The 23,120-nt window shown below is 38.6% G+C and overlaps 1 long non-coding RNA gene and 1 other non-coding gene across 3 annotated transcripts in view; both read right to left on the bottom strand.

The window, feature by feature from the left end:
• Nucleotides 1-23,120, bottom strand: part of LOC145721849 (uncharacterized) — a 152,938-nt gene that overhangs the window by 84,287 nt on the left and 45,531 nt on the right. The window lies entirely within an intron of this gene.
• LOC115937401 (U6 spliceosomal RNA) lies at nt 10,605-10,711 on the bottom strand. The gene has a single exon (XR_004072700.1). It is a non-coding gene; the product is annotated as a U6 spliceosomal RNA (small nuclear RNA).

The raw sequence follows: 23,120 nt of genomic DNA, 5'->3' as shown, positions 1-23,120 counted from the left end.
GAAACAAATAATACATTATATGTTAAAAAAAAAAAAAAAAAGATAGTAGGAAGGGAAAATGAAGGGGGGTAAATCGGAGGGGGAGAAGAACCATGAGAGACTGTGGACTCTGAGAAACAAACTGAGGGTTCTAGAGGGGAGGGGGGTGAGGGGATGGGTTAGCCTGGTGATGGGTATTAGAGGGCATGTATTGAATGGAGTACTGGGTGTTATACGCAAACAATGAATCATGGAAGAAACATCAAAAATAAATAAATTAAAAAAAGAAAGATAAACCTACAGTTTTCCCTATTTGCCAGAAGAGAGCACCTTCCATTAGTAAGGTGAAAAACCTAAGAAATTGGGCAAACAATGGTGCTCTCTAGTGTAATGACCTAACCAGCAAGAAGAACACTGACCCATCTTTCATCTTAATACTGAAGAAAAGGGTTATAGGTTTAAAAATGTTTTCACTTGTTTGGTGACCCTTTCAAAACAAACAATTATTTACATTTTAAGATAACAGAGGCGCCTGGGTGGCTCAGTGGGTAAGCATCTGCTTTCAGCTCAGGTCATAATTCTAGGGTCCTGGGATTGAGCCATGTATCACCACCACCACCACCACCACCAGCAGCATCATCAGGCTCCCTGCTCAGCAGGAAGCCTGCTTCTCCGTCTCCCGCTCCCCCCACCAACTTGTGCTCTCTCTCTCTCTCTCTGCCAAATAAATAAATAAAATCTTTTTTTTACAAAAAGTTACTAGATAATAATAGATACTTCTAACTGGATAGCATGAATTTCATTTATGATCTCTTATTTTCTTTTTCAGTGAAAGAGTATTACCTGCCTTCGACCCCATCAAGAAGCTGTAAGAATGCATTTTTCAGCTCTTGAGGCATCCTGCTGTTCTATTGACTGTTGCACTAACCAACAGACCTCCCTCATTTAATCCATTTGAAAGACAAACAAAGAGGTTAGGCATCAGAATTTCAGCTCATCAAAGGTTTACTAAAATAAAATGGAGCCATGGTCAATAGCTTATTAAGCAACAAATGTAAATTTTATACAGGGTTACATAGAGCTACCCTCTTCTGAACTCTAGAAACCACGTATCTGAAATACTCTTCTGCAAAGCACTGTATTTAAAGGCTTTGTATTGATATCTACTAGATGATATTAATGTAAAAAAGCAAGATTTGGTGTCTCCAACTGTGGAGAAAATAGGAAGCTGACTCTCCTGAGAGCAGTGAATTTGGCAAATACCCTTTATGTTATTAAACCAAGGCAAGAGATGTAGTAAAGAAGAAATGTAAATCAGTTGCTCAGACGGTCATGGAAACACAACTATTATGGTTAGCCTATAAGGATGAAAAACGTCATCACTCCATTTGTCTTCAAAAATTTTTGTCTCTTGAACATATAATATTCTGATACCTTTACTGCACAAATATAATGCATTCCTTTTTATCCTCACTCAACAATGTGTTTAAAGAGGGTATGCAATTAGAGATAGACAGGCAGCCATAAGTGGTAATGGGGAGAATGATCTTTTATTCATTCAAAGTGTCAAAGAAAAAACGACTTAAGTTTTAAGATTATGTTGATTGGGAAGTCTTTTTCAGCTATAAAGGACCATATTTAAAATAGTAGAGTACATTTAAAAGTTTTCAAATGTGATTATACAAAGGAACAATTATACAAAACAAGTCTCTGCTTCCATATGTAGGGAAAGATAACTTTTGCTAAGGTATTTGGAAAAGATGCTTTAGGTTCTCCATTATCAAAGCAGTGCAGCTAGTATGTGGTGTGATTCATGAGAAAACAGTATCCTGAGTAAGGATTCATTATTCTATATACCACTTATGCTCACCCTTGAAGACACAACAGAATTTTAATAAAACCTGAATCAATATAATAAGAAATTAGCATTGGCCAAAAGTCTGCCTGTCATTTTTTCAGAAATAGATAGCTTCAGGATGCTTATATTATCTACATTTTCATAAATTCTATTCACAATCATATTTTCTACTACTTTTGGCCAAAGTTCCAGTATTGTCTTTAATCTTCAAAAATAGAATTTGAATTCCATTATTCCAAATTGATAATTTTAATCTTTTCCACACTTACTAGAAGAATATAAGTATCCACCCAGAGTATAAATAAAGCATATATTATTATATATCACTGATGTAATCTAGAATCTACGAATGGAGTCCATTATTATAATTTTATTCTGGAACAATTACCATATGGCAAGTATAAGCTATATGTGTTGAAATTGAAAACTTGTCCTATGAATTCTTTGGTTAAGGAATTTCCAAATGTGAAATTGGATGATTTAATAATATCAAATGTAGATAAGAGATCAGTTAAAACTTCTTAGGGAGTAAGTTCAGAAGTAAGTTTATATAATTTTAAGAAGACAGCAAAGCCCACAAGAGTTTGGTTCTTTGGATAAAAAATTTAAGTCAAATATTTAACAGCTTTCAAACTTATTTTAAAAAATAAAATGGGGTGAAACATGGAAACTGAGAGAATTCCTTGTGTTGGCTTCTTAATACTTTTATTTCTTCACACATTCATTCATTCATTTATTCAATATTTATTGAACTCTTACTACAACTAGCACCGACAGAAGTTTCAAAAATACTACACAAATGGCATTTTCCAAAATTATTATATAGATATAACTATATATCTATAAAACACTATCCTTATATTCCTCATATTCTTATGCCTATTCATAAAAAATATAAAACATATATTGATCTAATTAGCCAGCTGGGGAAGTAAGCATGAATAGAGTCTGGCCCAGTACTTCCCCTACCTAGGAGAAAAAGCTTTGGAGCTGCAATCTCCCTGGGGCAGACGCTGTCACATATGCCTTTCTGGGAGGGATTAAGAAAGCCAGAGCAGCTGGGACCCATTTCCAAATATAAAACTGACATGAAAGGCTCTACATGAATGACTAAAACTCTAAGTTGAGATAAGCTGGAAGAGCCTAAGAAAGGGATGCATTAGTCTTAGTGTTAAACCAAAGAAAATTGATTAGATCACAAAATGGACAGGTTTAACTTATGATCCTATAAGCCCGGGCAAATGAAAAACAAAGATCTGCACCCTTATTTATCAGTCCTTTTGCATATCGTACTCAGAAGATGGTAATAACTAAAGGTTATATAAGAAATGTCACAGGCTGAACTAAAATAATCAAGACTACAGTTTGTGTTGACATCTTTCACTTTTCAAAATTTTGGACAATTTTCTGTACATGCCATTCTTGAAATGTAAAAGATCAGTAGCTTTTTGCAAATATAAGGTAGTATTTGCCGTTTTGTGTTCCTTTGTCATCTCTTACTAGGAGTGCCCCTTCATTGGTTAAGTGGTACTTTTTCTTGAACATTTTCATAAACAAGAAAAGTTTAATATCAACTTACAACAGGATGTTATGTTATATTCTTAGATATCAAAGTGTATTTGTCCATAGTTTAAATTTGGGTTAAAGTCAGATGAGATTATAAGAGTCCTGGCAGTTTAGAGTGGGATCAAATTAAAGTGCAGATAAAGAGCTAATCCTATTTTATTTCCCATCTCTCTATAAAGAATATCAAATGATGACAGTGATGATTAAGTTTCTAGACATAGGGAAACATAGCACCTATGCAACTGTGCTTTGATGTTTATGAAGTGTCCGTTTCTAAAATAAATACAGAAAACCTATCAGTTCACACTAGCACTTGCTACCATTACATTGCAGAAGTGTACAGAACTAGTAAAAGATAAAAAGAAACAGTATATTGCTTAATAGTTGACAGCCAGAAATGTTTGCTTCTTAAGCTTTTGCTGATTCTCGTCAAATACAGCCTTCTACTGAGCCTGGCTCCAGAGGCAGGAAGACCATACAGCTATAGATATCATTTCAATATCACAACTTCAAGTTCTGAATTAAAGGCATTTCTAGGTTCCACACATTTCATTTACTTAGAAAAAATAATATTACATTGTTGTTCTTTGATGGCAGTGACATACAATTCTCATATTCTCTAAATTTTTCCTTGCCTAAAAAAACCAAAGAAACATTCCGATTCATGAAGGAAGTAGAATTACTGGTGTTAGTGTTTCTAGAAAGCCTTCTCTCTTGCCCTTTCTCCTGTGGGTTCCAATAAATTTGAAAAACAGATAAAGCAGACTAAATGGGGATCAAAATAAACTGTGAAATGCATGTGGAACTCTCTGGTATTGGCTGCATTAGAGCAATAGTAAAGATCCCTGATAGGGGTCCCTCTCTTTCCCAAAATTTAGATCTTGGGGTCTATCATGGAGAAGGCCAAATCTATGAAACTCTCTTACCCAAACATTTGCATGGAGCACCATGGACTATAACACCCCCTGTGGAATGCCAGAGAGAGGATGTGCACAGTTACTTCACCCACTGAATACCATGAGCCAATGAATGACTTCCTGTCCCACTCAACATGTCATTTTCCTTCACATGGAAAGAAACCAGTAAGGGGTACAGAGAAAATCAGCACATTTTCCTTTCAACACTGTCTTCCTTTCAGGATTTAGGGTGCAGTCCCTCTCAAGAAAATAAAATAAGAGATGACTAAGTAATCCCCCAGAAACTAATTTTATGGAAATGCATTACAATGCTTTCATATTACTCATGTTCTTTTAAAAAAAAAGAAACCCTATCGTTTTGCCATAATACTTTCCAAAATTAATAGATTACACAAGATCATTTGGCCAGTTTCTCTCTTCTCCAGTGAAAGTCACTAACAGGATGATAAAATCAGCCATCTGTTCTATTGACTTGATAGAAAGTCATCACAGGGTATACAAATTTTATCAATTATATCACCTCACATGTGCTTTTGAATATTTGTCTAATGAGAAACTTGGTTAACGGCAGCTGAGGTGATCCTGAGGGACACTGGTCCATGTCGTCATGTTGGAGGAAGCTCTCTTACAAGGTTATTTCATGCAAGCATTCTCCCACCACACGACCGGCAGTGTTCAAAACACTGGAGCAACAGACAAGGCTCTGTTCTCAGAGACTTTCACTCTGGAAGGTGCTTATAGTCAATAAGTAAAAGAAATCCATAAGTGAGACAGTTTTATGGAGTGATAGGTATAATGGAAGATACTGAAGCTCCTTGATGTGATAGTTACTGGAGATCACCAACTAGAGATAGGATATGGGGAGGATGTGGATTTAGTGGTCAAGAAAAGCTCTTTGAGGAGAAACCATCTGGTCTGAGACCTAATTTAGAAGGAGCCATACAGACCTGAAAGGGAGTATGTAAAAGGTCATAAGACACAAAGTCTTGGGGTGCCTGTGTGCTTCAGTCGGTTAAGTGTCTGACTCTTGATCTCAGGGTCATGAGTTCAAGCCCCGCACTGAGCTCCACGCTGGGCATGGAGCCTACTTAAAAAAAAAAAAAAAAAAGATGCCATCAAAAAAAAATGAGAAGCTACAGTTTCAGCTTTTATAGAATCCAACCTATTTCATGCCAAGAAAATTACTCTATATGATGTTACCATACAGTTCAACAGCTTACTCCTTTGTAAATAACACATGGTAAGCCAGTGGGAAATGGCATATTACTAATGATGAACCCCTGGTGCAGATCCATGATAAGGGATGAATGAATGAACGTATACCCAGTGCCTCCTAAATGCGAGGCACTGAGAACGGTTCTTTTATATTCTGCTCACTTTGAACAAATACATCTTTCTTCATGTAGTGAATTTGTATCAAGTTCCTCTATGTGCCAGGCACTGTACTCAGCATTCGATTAAAAAATGAACCTGACACAGTACTCCCTACAGTGTGCTTATGCTCGATGGAGGGCAGTTGACAATTGAACAAGCAATTGTGATTTGCCTCAATCAGTGCCATCAAATGAGTAAAACTGAGGTACTAGAGGTGCACATGAAGTTGATTTTGGGCTACTGAGGAAAGGGGTCAAGAAAAGCTTCCTAAGACAAAGCGACGTTTAAGCAAGACGTTACGGATGTGTAAGGAATAGCCACGCCACATGGCTGAAAGTAGCCTAGAGAAGAAAAAGAATTACAAGTTCTTCTCCATGTCTGGAGCCACTGAAGGAAACTGTCAAGAGATAAGACTGCAGAATCAGCAATGGCAAATCACACAGAACCCTGTCTGCTGAGCTAAGAAATTTGGACTTTATGTGGCAGCAGCCGAGAACCACTAAAGAGCTTTAAACGGGGGAATTACAGGATAGATTTGTAAGTTTTTAAAAAATCTCTCTAGCTTCAATGTGGAGATTCCAAGGTGGGGAGGGGAAAAAGCAAGTTGAACACAAAGTAAACATAATCCATTCAAGTAGTTTTGCTATGAAAACTTGAAAACCCCCAGTGAGCTGGATTTCCATCCAAATCTCACAGTGCACTGCTTTAAATGAGCTTAAACTTTACTTACCAACTTCACTCATATTTTTAATACTCAGGTGGTGAATTTAATCACATAAGGTTGCATTATATTACTTACTTCATGTATTTTGAAATGTGAGTTTTTCACTGAGTCAGCATGGCCATATCGCTTAGCTCAGGAAAATATGTCAATCCTTATGCCCCTCAAAACTGCCATTAACACGCATGACATCAAATTTTTCTAGGTGATGTGAAATTAAATCATGACTCTTTGCAATGTATTCTAATCAGCTCCTCCATTAACTGTTTTCAAATGGTAATCATCTCGGCTCCAAATGAACAGTTACATACTCAGCTTGCTCTATGAATTCTATGAATGCATAAACCATAACAAGTTGTAATTATATTACTTTCAGAAGTCATTTACAGCAATTGAACAAACTAAGAAAAATTCCAAGATTCTTGTGTGACAGTGCAATTAAACAATATGAACTGTAGGACTCCACTTCATATTTTAAAATTTAGTTAAGATGTATTTTTTGAGAAAAGATCTTTTTGGAATAGAGACATTGTTCAGGTTAAGGCTTTATAACTTTAAGTTACGGACCACCAAGCAAAATTATCAGATGATAATGCATTATGTTTTGTTACATACCATATTAAATAAATTTCTCTAACAGAAAAAGAGAAATCTTCTCTTTTAATAGGGAGGTAGGTGTCAATGTCTGCAGCAAAAAGACTACTTGGGAAAAGATAATTCATACTTTTACGGTACCTACTATGTGCCAGGTGCTGAACTAGGGACTTTATGTATTTTGACCTATGTCATCTGTTTCATACTGAATACTTGATAGAAGAACCCGTCTTCCTCTGGTCAGAATCCCTCAATTTCAAGTAGTTAGGTGCTTATAAAATAGATTAGCATCATTTCAAGTACCCATTGCTGCATAACACACCACTCCAAAACTTTAAGAGTGGAAAATAACAACCACTGTTTATCATCCTTCATGATTCTGTGGGTTGACCAGAAAGCTCTGCTCTGCGATGATGGCTTGGGCACTAGATTAGCTGTAAGGTTTATTATAGTGGCCTCACTCCCATGGCAAGGAGTAGGTGGTGGCAGCTAGCTGGGAGCTCAGTTGGGAATGTTTGCCAGAGGTCTTGGTTCTTCCCTATAGAGGCCTCTCTACATGGTTGCTTGGATTTCCTTATAGCATAGGAACTGTGTTCCTAGAAGAAACATTCTAAGAGTGAGCATTCTAAGAGTATAAATCTGGCATGCAAACACTTATTGTGGTAGGTAAAATAATGCCCCCACAAAGATAGCCATGCTCTAATCCCTGAAGCCTGTGAATATGTTATTTTCATGGCAAAAGAGACTGCAGATGTAATTAAGGTGAGATGGAAAGATTAGCCTGGATTATCCAGGAGGGATAATATAATCACAAGAGTCCTTGTGAGAGGGAGGCAGGAGTAAGACAGATTTGAAGATGTTATGCAGATGGCTTTGAAAATGAAGGAAGGGGCCACAAGCCAAGGAATACAGGCAACTCTAGAAGCTGGGCAAGGCAAAGGAATAGATTCTTCTCTAGGGCCTCTGGAAGGAACACAGTCCTGCTGACACTTGAATCTTAGCTCAGTGTGACTTCTGACCTACAGAACTATAAGATAATAACTTTGTTTTATTTTAAGACAGAAAGTTGGTGCAATTTAAAATAGCAATAGGAAATGAATATATTTGTCAAGCTTCTGCTTTGAACCCATTTGTTAACGCTCAATGGCTAAAGCCCAGAGTCACTGGATGAAATTCTTGGAGACACGGTTCATTGTAACAGTATACCACCATGGTGACAATCCAACCCAAGTACCAGTTCCTTCAAAATATTTTCTGTGATTTAGGTTTCTGTTGCTGCTATAACAAATTAATGCAAACTCAGTGACTTAAAACAACACAAATTTATGATCTCACAGCTTCTGTAGGGTATAAGCCTGACATGGGTATTAGCAAGGGAAAATCAAAATGTGGGCAGGGCTGCACTTCTTACCAGAAGCTCTGCAGAAGAATCTAATTCCAAGCTCATTCATGTTGTTGGCTGAAATAAGTTCTTTGGGGTTGTAAGACTGAGGTCTCCATTTCCTTGCAGGTTGTCAAGGGGCTGTCCTTCTCTAAAGGCTTCTTGCCAGGCCCAACATGTGACCCCTTAGATCTCAGAACCACCAACAGCACACTTGGAATTCTGACTTTTTCTTCACTACATGTTACTCCAGCTGCAGAAAGTTCTCTGCTCTTAAAGGATCATGTGATTAGATTGGGCCCACTTATGACAATCACCCTATCTTAATAGCTATAACCTTAATTACCTCTGCGAAGCTCCTTAGCTTTGCCATGCAAGGTAACATACTCACAGGTTGCAGGGATTAGGGCACAGACCTTTCTGGGGGTCATTATTCTGCCTATCATCGTTCTCCAAAACCTAAATCTCTGTGACAAGGAGAGGTTAGAAGTACAGCATCAGTCTACTCTGTGCCCTGTCTAGGAATAAACCCTCAAAGGAGCAATTAGCACAGATAAACGCATCATCATTCTGCTGTTCACTAGCTCCAACAGCATTTCCAGGAGACAATTTATTTGAGATGTTACTCCTCCAAAATTAGTCACAGTTGGGTATTTCATAACCAACTCTGCTCCATCATTAAAGGGCAAGGCTTCTGAAAAGAGCAGCAATGCTGTTTTTACAATAACCCTGCCTTCCTTGACAATGAAGAACGACCTGAAAATAAATTGATTCAAAATGACCTCGTGACATCATATAAGGGACTGTGTACTCACAGTGGTGGATACCTCTCACATCCCTCTTAACTCTCCAACGATTTTGCACTTTTTGTTTCTGTTCCAAATCTACCAGTGGCTTTTTCATTGCCAAACGCAATGTAATTAGAGCCTCTACGGTGAATGGTGATTATCCTATGTTTTAAAACATGTGTCTCTTACTTATAGATGCATAGAGACTAAGATGAATAGGTAGGTAGAGACAACAACTATACTTTTTAAAAAATCCAAATGCCTTACTGATTCATCTCAAAATATTAATTTTTAAAATATTGTATTGGACTTGGGGTGCCTGGCTGGCTCAGTCCGTAGAGCATGCAACTCTCGATCTCAGGGTTATGAATTCAAGCCCCACATTGGGCACAGAGCCTATACTCAAAAAAATAAAATAAAACAAAATGCTATTAAGGGGTGCCTGGGTGGCTCAGTCGTTAAGCATCTGCCTTCGGCTCAGGTCATGACCCCGGGGTCCTGGGATCGAGCCCCGCATCGGGCTCCCTGCTCCGCGGGGAGCCTGCTTCTCCCTCTCCCACTCCCCCTGCTTGTGTTCCCTCTCTCGCTGGTTCTCTCTCTGTCAAATAAATAAATAAAATCTTAAAAAAAAATTAAAAATGCTATTAAAAAATGTATTGGACAACCTTGACAAAACAAAGCCGTAAGGAAAACAAAGCTTAAGCATTAAGCTGAGGAATATTGAGATATCCCAACTGAGGAAAATTTTATCCCAACATCTTTGTTAATTGTCATTCAGGTAGGAGAAAAATATATAAATGACCCGGTGTAAGGAAAGAGCACTTTATACTCTCTGAAATCTTCTTCTTCATGATGCAAGCTTAAATTCTGTTCCCTAAAGGAAAATTTCATAGTGCCGCCCCTACCACCACCAATGCTAGAGACAGCTTGGGGAGCATTAGACCGCCTGGGAAGAATTAAGTTTGGAAGCTTTCAGCCTAACTGTATACAATGAGGTGGAAGGGAGCCTCCTTCTGGTCAATTACATAGAGGAGAATTTTGGTTTTTACCGAGAAAGTTCTTTGCCTATTTTACAGCTAAAATTGCAACCAGCTTCTCTTATTAAAAAAAGACTCGGCAGTATTAATACAAGAAGAGCAAAGAAAATAATCACTCCGAACTACCTCAGGACAAATATGCCCAAACATACATGCACTTCAAAGTGAAGGAAGTTCCGCCCTGTTTCAACTACTAAATAATCATTTTACACAAGAGTCAAATTCAAAAGAAAACACAGCCTACACATTAAATATGTTCTCAAGTTATCAGTAGACTTAGGACAAAGCCTATAAGCTAAATAATTTGCAAGTGAATTTTTAAATGACCTTTTCTTCATTAAAATATTAATTTAACGTAGTCTAGATGTAGACTTCTAACGTATTTTTTTAAAAACAAGGAATGCTTCACAAATTTGTGTGTCATCCTTGTGCAAGGGCCATGCTCATCTTTAATGTATCGTTTCAATTTTAGTATATGTGCTGCTGAAGCAAGCACTAGACTTTAATACTTATTATAATAAATGTACTATAGGAGCATAAATCCTGATACATATATTTTAATTTACAAATCCATCAGTTTGATTAATGGAGCCATTTTTCTCTCCAATCATGTTAAATTACATCCATAGCCAAATTCCTGAAGTAAATTACGAGCTCATTCGGGAAACATCCTGCCAAGAGAGTATTTGGCGCACAGTAGGCAGTCAATAAATATTGAAAATGATAAACATTTATTCTACCAAAGCATATATAGCAGTATAGATTTTTAACCACGTGTGAACTCTTCAATTGAAATGTTAACAACAGTCCAGTCGGTCCCTCATCCAACACACCTGAGAGTTGCTTTCCCTTGCATTAATTGAAATGCATTCAGGAGAGAGACGTTAATTAATATTAATCAAGCCTACCAGGAAAGTAAGGCAGTGCTATTGCCAATGGGCCCTGAGACCACAGAATAATGATTTTAGAGTCACTGCATTCTTTGTTCCCTCGGCTTATGCTGACATTTAATTGTATGGGATAATGTAGACATAATCACTGATCAAGAAAAATCAGGGTGGGTGGGGCTCAGGTGTGTCCTTTTCCATACTCTGGGAAGGCTTCCTCAATTCCCATTCACAGAATTGTGAATATTGAATGGGGGTTTGCCCTGCACCAGGTGCTGTACTAGGCACTTCATATACAGAAGTGAAAGGAGATGTGGTTCCTGTCCTCAAGAAGCTTATAATCTAGTCCACATAAGTTGAAACTCCTAACTGCAAAAAAATATTGTAAGTGCTGAGATAGAAGAAGGAGAACACAAAGGGGGAAGCTGTCAGTGTGGAGTCATGTCTAGGGAAGGAAAGCTATAAGAAATTCTCCCATTGTACCTGAGCACACCATTCCCTGCCGTAAAAGGCATCTGAATGACTCCATCTCCCTGTGAGTGCTATAGGAAATGTTAAGGAAAAGCAAATGTAGGAAAAGAAGGCCAACCTGGGAAGGACTCACAGAATCACAGCGTAGTTTGCAATAAGCCAGTCCTCAACCAACAGGATTTGCCTAAGAGCAAATACCGGAAGGTACTTTCCTGCTGGGTGCCACACGTGGACAAACCTATAAAACCTGATAGACTGCCTTACACCGTAGATACTTTTTCACCTTGGCTTTCACTCACCAACCTTAGAAATAAGCAAGGGCTTGGAACCCCGACTCGCCAGGGCCAAAGCCCTCCCTTTTCCCTAGACAGTTCTCCAAAGAGATTTGCATATTCTGTACAAATAGAATTCCTGGAGGTTTATTTAGAATTCCCAAATTAATCTGAGCTCAAGAGGCCAATGAGCTCCCTCTCTCACCTGAAGGCCATTCCCAGGCACCTATCACCACTACCGGGTGGGCATGTCACCTCCAGCAAGGACTATGTCTCCTACTTCTTCCTTGGCATCCTCATTAACTCCTGCCACAGTGCCTCACAGGTAGCTCATTGGATGATTGATAATAACGAGGATGATAAACAACAAACACAGAAACTCTCCAAAGATGACCAGAATGGTAAAATCCCAAGATTTTGCCATGTGTTAGAAGTTATATATGGTTAGTGGGCAGGATAACCTATTAAATACATTCTATGGGTTTTATATTCCCATTCTTTCTTCCTCCACAGTACTGTATATAATAGAGGATACGCTATCATGTGTGTTCTTGATTTGTGCTGCCCACGAAGAAAAGCAGAGGCTCCTGTTGATGCCAAATAAGGCATTTTATCGGCCTAACATAAGTCACCGTATGGAGCAGGTTCTACCTGAGGCCTGCCTGGGTAAGTCCAAGTCATTGTGAGACCTTATGTCCAATTTATCCAGGGTTCCTACCAAGTAATGTCCCAAGGTGCTGGCTTACATGTCCAGCCTGTGTTAGTAAAGCCAGGCACGAGAGCCCTAACCCATGTCCAGGAAGCAGAGGGAAGTCTTTGATCTATCTCACTGGGAGGCCACAGTTCTGTTGCTTGCACCCTCTTCTGGACCCATAAAGCTCCTATTTGTTGCAAGAGCATGTATTTGGAAAATTCAGGGTCAAAGGGCTTGTTTGCTTTAAGAAAGGTGAAGAACAAGCTCAATAATTTATGGAAGTTTTATTTGATTACTAGGTCAGTGGTTTAATTTTGCATATGTTCTCATGAATGTAACCACTGTGTTTTATGTGAAGATCATCTTGTAAACTAAATGCGCTGGCAGAGGAAAATCAGTTTGCAGCACCCAAGACATCAAGGAAATTGGCAGCCGTGGAAAACACCTGTAATGCTTTCCTCCCCAGCTTCCCAGCTAACCACCAGCAAAGGAATACCCTTGTTCAAACGCTCTCCTCTGCAGTGGTTAGCTCTTCTGTCGACCAATTACCTTCTGGCTAAATTTCAGTGTGAAGTAGAACCTGGAAGTAATGAGAGCACTTACCCTGGTGTTATTTTATTGAAGAAAATATTATGTAACTTAGTAATGTTTCTCATGTCTCATGTACTCCTAATCAATGGCAAGTTAATTAATAACAAAAAGAGAAATTCTGTGATGTGTGTGTTCGCATGCGTGCTCACACGTGCAGAGGTTGACACGCTTTGTTTCAAGGGGCCAAGAGCTACACACTAAAGTGTCCTTATAGGAACTTCAGAGCCTTGTATATTTACCTTAATCCTACTAGGGATGGGAGATCCAACAGTGCAGACAATTCCCATCTGCAGTTGCCATTATGATGCAAGTGGGTGTCATCATTAAACTCAAGACAGCCTGTTTAGGTTTTGCAAGCAATCCTGGACCCTGCGGTTCTCTAATGTGGTTATCAAAGAGTTATGATAGCACTTCATGGCTGCAGCTACCATGTGTGATTAAAACCTACCTTTATTTATTTGACCTCTCTGTCAAATAAATAAATACAATCTTTAAAAAAAAAAAAAGGTGGCACCTGGGTGGCTCAGTTTTTAAAACCTACCAGATGACATTGTACTGGACATATTCCCTTTAATCCCTTTCCCATAATTGCTGAAACCTTGCAGGACATATATTTTTATCCCTATTTTATAGATCAGGAAACTGAACTTCAGGGAAGTTTAAAAGTGGAAAAGATGATATGTGAACCTAAATTAGCCTGACTCCAAGGTCAAGCTTTTTCCACTACATGCATAGCCACTGACTTTATATACTTCAAGGATTAGAGCCAGCCACACAACCTTATTTTCTAATTGGTGAGCTTGGCCATTGAAGTGAGGCAGTTGGTTCACCAGGCAGAAAGGACAGGATACACACAGACCTAAAGGTGAGAGGGAACCTGCATGTTCCAAATCCTGCAAGGTCTCCTGTGCTGCTGGAGGGGGTAAGAATAGAACATAATGACACTGGACAGTTAGAATAGAGCATGAAGGTTCTGGTGAGAAATGTTAGGACTCCATCTTAGAGGGAACATATTCTCTGGACAAAAAGTTATGATTTAGATCTCAGCCATCCAAAGAGAGCCTCAGGGAGCTAGAACCATTGTTCACCTGACCCATCTTAGGAACAAAACACTATTCTTGTAAGATTTTTCCCTTTGTGCTCCTCACTCAGCCCTAAAGAGTGATTGTGGTGTTCTTCCCCTTGGCAGTGACATGACTCTCTAGCAGTCTCATGAACACTCATGAGAGAACTGAGGGGAACAAAACAGGGGAGGACTGGTGCCAAAGAAGGTGTCATTCATTCATTCATTGGTCCATTCATTTGTTCGGTCATTCATTAAACCCAGGCAATACAGCAATAACGGTTTAAAGCAGGGGTTGCCAGTCTACCACCAAGTCAAATGTAGCCTATCACATATTTTTGCAAATAAAGTTTTATTGGAACACAGCTATGCATGTTTATTTATTATACATTGTCTGTGACTGCTTTCACACTAAAAGAGCAGAGCTGGTTTGTTGTAACAGACACAGTATGGCCCACAAAGCTGAAAATATTTACTGTCTGGCCCTTTACAAGAAAAGTCGGCTAACCCCTACTTAGTTGATTTAAATACCAACTCTGCCATCTGGGCTCTGAACCTCAGTTTCCTCTTCTCTGAAGCAGAGATGATAATAATGGTGTTACCTATTAGATTTTCTGTGAGGATTAGATCATTTTTATGTGCGAAGTACCCAGCACAAAGTAAGCACTGAATAGTTGAATTAGTTGTTGTTGTTATTTATTCCTTTACCAATATTGCAGGAATGGCTAGGAAATTGGACAAGGACTACAAATGGCTGCTGAGCTATTTGAAATGCCTGTTATGTGGGCACATAGAAAGTAGGGTATCCAGGTGTGGATTATGCAGGAAGAGTTAAGGCTGGGTATACACATTTGGGAGGTAATCACATATGATATATTTAAAGCCACAGACCTGGATGGAATTACTGGGAAAAGCATACGTGGAAAGTAGAGGAGGGCCAGACACCAAATCCAGTTGAGGTTTGTGATCATAAATTTAAAGTTAGCCTAGTAAGCACTGTCACATTTTCTTCCAGCTACATTCAGTTGTACTGACACAGTGATGGAATAGGAACAAAGTTGAATTTACTCAAGTTTGGAATTCTCCCAGACAAAAACAGGAGTGGGGCAAAGGAGCTGAATATGTATACATGGAAATTATTTAACAATAGACTGGGAAATTTTAACCAGGTAAAGAGGATGTGGAGAAAGGGGAACCCTCCTACACTGTTGGTGGGAATGCAAGCTGGCGCATACTAGAAAACAGTATGGAGGTTCCTCAAAAAGTTGAAAATAGAGCTACCCTACGACCCAGCAATTGCACTGCTGGGTATTTACCCCAAAGATACAAATGTAGTGATCCAAAGGAGCACGTGCACCCCAATGTTTATAGCAGCAATGTCCACAATAGCCGAACTATGGAAAGAGCCTAGATGTCCATCAACAGATGAATGGATAAAGAAGATGTGGTGTATATATATATAATGGAATATTATGCAGCCATCAAAAAATGAAATCTTGCCATTTGCAATGACATGGATGGAGCTGGAGGGTATTATGCTAAGCAAAATAAGTCAATCAGAGAAAGACAATTATCATATGATCTCACTAATACGAGGAATTTGAGAAATAAGGCAGAGGATCATAGGGGAAGAGAGGAAAAAATGAAACAAGACAAAACCAGAGAGGGAGACAAACCATAAGAGACTCTTAATCTTGGGAAACAAACTGAGGGTTGCTGGAGTGGAGGGAGGTGGGAGGGATGGGGTGGCTGGGTGATGGACATTGGGGAGGGTATGTGCTATGGTGAGTGCTGTGAATTGTGTAAGACTTATGAGTCACAGACCTGTACCCCTGAAACAAATAACATATTATATGTTAATAAAAATAAATAAATTTTAAAAAATAAAAAATAAATTAAAAGGGGGGGAGGGCAAAGTATATAGCCTAATTCCACGTGCTTCAAAATCCAGAGAGATTAAAGAGGAAATGGAAGTAATCGTATAAAAGCAGTCTTAAAGAAAAAGGTGGGCAGCTACCCCAAATAACTTCAGTCACAGATAAGCAACTAAGAGAGAAATGCTTAAATACTAGAGGCTACATATAAATAATGTAGAGAGTACATTACTAAGGTAACATTAGCTGCTATAAGAAATAGATAAAACCCAACTTCCCACTTCTCCATTTTGGGATTTCATTTTCTGCCTATCTCATAATATTGAGACCCAAGTTCTGGGTTTCCATCTTGTTTTGCCCTCTGACACATCTACAGGGCAAAATCCATGGCTGTTAACTCCTATGCCTTCACAGAGAGTGGCCCAGCTGCACTGCTCCATTTTCTGTTGACTACCATTGTGCTTCTGAAAGACTCTTACATAGAGTTGCACAGGCTGTGTACTGCACAACCCTACAGGCCACTGTTCATATAGTTGACCAAATTATTACAGTGTTCTAGCAGATAGCAGCAGGTATCTGTCAAGACAATATTCCATCAGATAGAAGTTATGTGTCTTGAAGAAAACTGAAGCCCTTTTCCTAATTCACACTAAGGTACCACATGGACTTGTAGTGGTCCCTTATGTGAGGTCTGGTCCTGTCCAAATGTGAAGGAGAGTCATGTGACCCGTCCAGTAAGATTAAGCACAAAACTCAAGAAGACTGCACCTAAAAGCCTCAGAACTGTGTCAGAGCCTTGTCTCTTGCAAGCCATAGGTAAAAAAATATTTACTGGTTCCTAATGATATAGAAGTATTGATTAAAAGAGCAACACAACAGTAAAACAGGTGTTGAAATTTGTTATCCACGTGCCTGTGCTCATTATTACATAAACCTGTATGTAGATTTCCTAACTTAATGGGTTGGTTCTTTAAAAAACAAATAAACAAGAAACCATTGTTTCAAAGCCAAATCCAAATACTCCATTTCATCACACTTAAAGTAAAAACAATGAACCCAAGTGTCCATGCTTTGAAACCACAATCTTCTTATCTTCTGGACCACAATTTACATTGATCAGTCTATATGACTAATGTCCAAAGATCCTCCCTGATTTGAAAACCACAGGTAAAGTCAGGTATAAATATATACAGTGACTAGCAGCCAAAATATCCATAACCTAAGAGGAATGCCCCAAGGTAAATAAATAAGGAATATGCCTCAGCTTCTAGCTATCTCAGTATATGCTAAGGAAATATACCTTTCCACACTATACTAATCCATTTACCTTACATACCCCCTTTCATCTCTGCCTATTCAGTCACACCCATCTTTAAAGACATAGATTGAAATCTACATTCTTCTTAAAAAGACAAATACTGTACAACCCCACTTATATGAGGGATCTGAAGTAGTCAAATTCATAGATTCAGAAAGTAAAATGGTGGTTACCAGGAACTAGGAAAAAGGGAGAAATGGGAGTTGTTTAATAAGTATAGGAGTTTCTGTTTCGCATGACAAAACAGTCCTAGAGATCTGTTACACAGTAATGTGAATATACTTTTTTTTCTTTTTTTAAGATTTTATTTATTTATTTGACACAGAGAGAGACAGCTAGAGAGGGAATACAAGCAGGGGGAGTGGGAGAGGGAGAAGCAGGCTCCTGGTTGAGCAGGGAGCCCAATGCAGGGCTCGATGCCAGGACCCTGGGATCATGACCTGAGCCGAAGGCAGATGCCCAACGACTGAGCCACCCAGGTGCCCCAGTAATGTGAATATACTTAACACTCTTAAGTATATTTTAAGTGTATTGACCATACACTTAAAAATGGTTAAGATAGCAAATTATATGTTATTTTTTACAATTCCAGACTTCAACTTATATTACTAAGCTGTAGTGATCAAAACAGTATGGTACTGGCACAAAAATAGACACATAGATTAATAGAACAGAATAGAAAACCCAGAAATGAGCCCACAACTATATGGTCAATGAATCTTCCACAAAGCAGGAATGGCTATCCAATGGGGAAAAAGACAGTCTCTTCAGCAAATGGTGTTGGAAAAACTGGATAGCTACATGCAAAAGAATTAAACTGGACCACTTTCTTACACCAAACACAAAAATAAATTCAAAATGGATTAAAGACTTAAATGTGAGACCTGAAACCATAAAAATCCTAGAAGAGAACATAGACAGTAACCTCTTTGACATCAGCCATAGCAACTTCTTTCTAGATATGTTTCCAAGGCACAGGAAAGAAAAGCAAAAATAAACATTGGGACTTCATCAAAATAAAAACCTTCTGCACAGCAAAGGAAACAATCAACAAAGCTAAAAGGCAACCTACAGAATGGGAGAAGATATTTGTAAATGACATATCTGATAAAGGGTTAGTTAGTATCAAAAATAACTAAAGAACTTATAAAACCCCAAAAATGAATAATCCAATTAAAAATGGACAGAAGACATGAATATTTATCCAAAGAAGACACATAGATGGTCAACAGACACCTAAGAAGATGCCCAACATCACTGATCATCAGGGAAATGCAAATCAAAACTACAATGAGATTTGGGAGCCTGGGTGGCTCAGTTGGTTAAGCAACTGCCTTTGGCTCAGGAGTCCCGGGATCGAGTCCCACATCGGGCTCCCTGCTCGGCGGGGAGTCTGCTTCTCCCTCTGACCTTCCCCCCTCTCATGCTCTCTCTCTCTCTCTAATTAAAAAAAAAAAATCTTAAAAAAAAAAAACTACAATGAGATCACTTCACACCTGTCAGAGTGGCTAAAATCAACAATACAAGAAACAGGTGCTGGCAAGGATGTGGAGAAAGGGGAACCCTCTTGAACTGTTCATGGGAATGCAGACTGGTACAGCCACTCTGGAAATCAGTATGGAGGTTCCTCAAAAAGTTAAAAATAGAACTACTCTATGATCCAGCAATTGCACTACTAGGTATTTACCCAAAGAATAAAAAAATACAGAATTTAAGAAACCAAACAGATGATCATAGGGGAAGAGGGGAAAAAATAAAACACGACAAAATCAGAGAGGGAGACAAACCATAAGAGCCTCTTAACCACAGGAAACAAACTGAGGGTTGCTGGAGGGGAGGAGGGTGGGGAGATGGGGTAACTGGGTGATGGACATTAAGGAGGGTATGTGATGTAATGAGCACTGGGTGTTATATAAGTCTGAGGAGTCACTGACCTCTACCTCTGAAACCAATAATACATTATATGTTAATTTAAAAAATAAATATAATTAATTTAAAAGTAAAAAAAAAAGAATACAAAAATACTAATTCAAAGGGATACACGTACTCTGATGTTTATAGCAGCATTATCTAAAATAGCCAAATTAGGGAAACAGCCCAAGTGTCCATTGACTGATGAATGAATAAAGATGTGGGACTGATGAATGAATAAAGATACATATATATATCTATATCTCCCACATCTTTATTCATTCATATATATATATATATATATCTCCCACATCTTTATTCATTCATCCTTCCATTATATATTCCATTATATATATATATTCCATTATATATAATACATATATTCCATTATATATATATAAAATGGAAAGATGTGGTGTGTATATGTATGTGTATATATACACATACATACATATAATGGAATATTACTCAGCCATAAAAAAGAATGAAATCTTGTCATTTGCAATGACATGGATGGAGCTAGAGAGTATTATGCTAAGCAAAATAAGTCAGAGAAAGACAAATACCATATGACTTTACTCATATGTGTAATCTAAGCAACAAAATAAATGAACATGGGGGAGGAAAGAGAGAGGCAAACCATAAAACAGAATCTTAACTATAAAGAACAAAGTGAGGGTTGCTGGAGGGAAGGTGGGTGGGGAGATGGGTTAAATGGGTGATGGGGATTAAGAGGACACTTGTGATGAACACGGGGTGTTATATATAAGTGATGAATCACTAAATCCTGCACCTGAAACTATTATTACACTGTATATTAACTAACTGGAATTTAAGAAAAAACTTTAAAAAAAGAAAAAGAAATAAATTTTTAAAATTCTATCTTCTTCGGGCGCCTGGGTGGCTCAGTTGGTTAAGCAACTGCCTTCGGCTCAGGTCATGATCCTGGAGTCCCAGGATCGAGTCCCGCATCAGGCTCCCTGCTCAGCAGGGAGTCTGCTTCTCCCTCTGACCCTCCACCCTCTCATGCTCTCTCTCTATCATTCTCTCTCTCTCAATAAATAAATAAAAATAAAAAATAAAAATAAAATTCTACCTTCTTCTGAAATCCTTTGTTAGCCATCTCTGCCTGAAATGACCCTGTCCTTTCCCCAAAATTATTGTCTGTCCTGTTACTTGTTGTTTAGTCGTGTATCTACTTGTAATAACTACATTCATCTGAAACTGTATTTTTAATATAACAAGTTTTTATATGTCCGAGACTTTATGAGACAATGACAATGAAATTATTTTAAAATCAGTGTCTGCATCTTACGTTATATCCTCTCTGTGCCCAATAAGCACCTGCTGTTTTAACTCAACTGAGTCACAGCAGGACCCACAAGATTTGGAGAACCAAGGTTGAATCAGGATTCAACATAAAGGATAGTGTGAGAAACAGGTAAGAGTAAAAATCATCGGAGAAGGCATTACTAGCAGTCAAGGACAATAAGTAGATGGTGGCCACTTCCATTTGCTCATCCTTTTATTCAATAAAAGATTATTGAGTTCCTATGTGGAAGACACCATATTTGCTCTGTAAGATACAGGCTGATAAAATCTCTGCCCTTAGGAATTTATAATCCAGCAGTTTCTGATTCCTTCTCCCAAGAAAAACTGGGGGAGGAATACCAGCCTTGTTGGCCCTGGATCTCAGGGCTGAAAGCCAGATGTAGCAGAAACCCAAGGAGCACAGAAACACATGCAAGGGAAACAAAGAGAAAAATGAGATGTACATTGGTCATCAGGTACAAGAATAGAGTACAAATGCCAGTATATGAGACAAAGACAAAGGTAAAGTAAATGTAGTAATGGGGTAAGAATTAAGGACCAAGGCTAGACTAGGATAAAAATTAGAAGGACTTTGGCCATTGTCAGAAACGGGATACCCAGATTTCTCTCTTAATGCATGCATTTCCAATCATAGTAGGTGGGTTCCCAAGGGTTAAAGGCCCAGGGTCAGGCAAAGTGGACAAACAGAGTAAATCTACAAGCAATCAAATTAAAAATACTAAGTGCCATAGGTACACGCCAACTATTATAAGGTGGTGCAAGAGGCCATATAATAACATAGCAGTTAGCACAACTCTTGATGTCAGAGTACCTTGGTTCAAATCACCACTATGCCAGTTATTTGCAATGTAATGTTGGGCAAGATAAGGATATGCCTCAGTTTTCTCATCTGCAAAATAGGAACAGTAATTATACCTGCTTTACAGGTGGTGTTACAAGGATGAAAGAAGTTAATTCATGTAAAAGGTTGAAGAGAGTGCCTAGCACATAGTAAGCTATCTAAAAGTGTTACCTATTATGAGTTAAAAGCATGAATGATCCCTTCCAGATGTAAGGGCCAGAGAAGACTTTGTATAAGAACTGGCATTTGAGTTCACTCTTGAATGATAGGTACAACTGGAATGCATGGGAAGGGAGCTCAGGGGAAGGTCAAAGTGGCCCAAACTGTGTTTAGAGAAGAGAGAGAGGAAGAGAGAGAGAGAAAGGGAGGGAAGGAGAAAAAGAGAGAGAATGGTTGAAATATAGGGCATCCGTCAGAGAATAATAGGAGATAGAACTGGAAAGGTGATTTTCAGCCAGGTAAGATGAATGCCAGGCAAAGCAGTCCAAAGCTTATTCAGAACTCAATGCAGAATCACTGTGGGATTCTGAACAGGGGAGGGGTAGAATAAGAGCAATGACATGAATTTGGAAGCCCTTGACTGCATGGTCTGTGAAGAGACTAAAAGCCACGTGCCCAGGCAAGAAGTACAAGTGCCCAGGAAAGGTATGAAGGGCAGAGAAGAGTTAGATACAAAAGGCATCATTCAAGCCCCGCAAAATGTACAGCTGTAGGAAAGTATCTAGAAAAGAGAAATAAATCCCATCTATAAAACACACAATCTACTAACATACCAATCACATGTGGTATGCATGTTCCACAGTGACAACAGAGAATTGGAATCCCTGTTCACAACATTTTTTTTATCTATGTGGGTTGTTCATTTCTATGCATATTCCTTAAGAAAGAATTCAAATTTCTCCAAAATATTACCTCAGCCTGGATCCTCAAGCTTATCTCTCTCCAGCCTCAAAAGCACACTACAGCCAAATTGCATGGTATTCCTAACCAGTAAAAAAAACAAAACAAAACAAAAAAACACATTGTAAATCACAAAGCACCATGAAAATTTTAGGATTTATTTATTATTTTCATGTCTTTTGTTTTCTTCATTTTAGGCCTTTGCTCACCCAGTTTTCTCCCCCTGGAAGAGTCTTTTTATTTCCAACTACCAAATTCCTATCTAACTTTGAGGCCCAGCTGAAACACTGCTTTCCTCATGAAGCCGTCCTCCGTCTCTCCAGCAGGAAATGATCTCCCTCTTGTCTGTTCTCTCAGCACTTGATATGTTACTCTTGTATCACTATGATTTCATGCAAAATGCAATATGTGCTATTTGTGAACATGTCATAACTATGTCATTACTAATCAATTTTTTTTTAGAGAGAGAGTGTGTGTGAGAGCGGGGGCAGAGTGGGGTAGAGGGAGAGAGAGAGAACCTTTTTTTTTTTTTAATTTTTTTTTTAATTTTTATTTTATTCTTATGTTAATCCCCATACATCATTAGTTTTAGATGAAGTGTTCCATGATTCATTGTTTGTGCATAACACCCAGTGCTCCATGCAGAATGTGCCCTCCTCAATACCCACCACCAGGCTAACCCATCCTCCCACCCCCCTCCCCTCTAGAACCCTCAGTTTGTTTTTCAGAGTCCATCGTCTCTCATGGTTCG

The sequence above is a fragment of the Leptonychotes weddellii genome, chromosome 5, assembly GCF_054177405.1.
Source record: "Leptonychotes weddellii isolate Sample4059 chromosome 5, ASM5417740v2, whole genome shotgun sequence".
Lineage (NCBI taxonomy): Eukaryota > Metazoa > Chordata > Mammalia > Carnivora > Phocidae > Leptonychotes > Leptonychotes weddellii.
The sequence above is the reverse complement of the archived record's forward strand: the minus strand, read 5'-3'. Positions and strand labels throughout refer to the sequence as shown.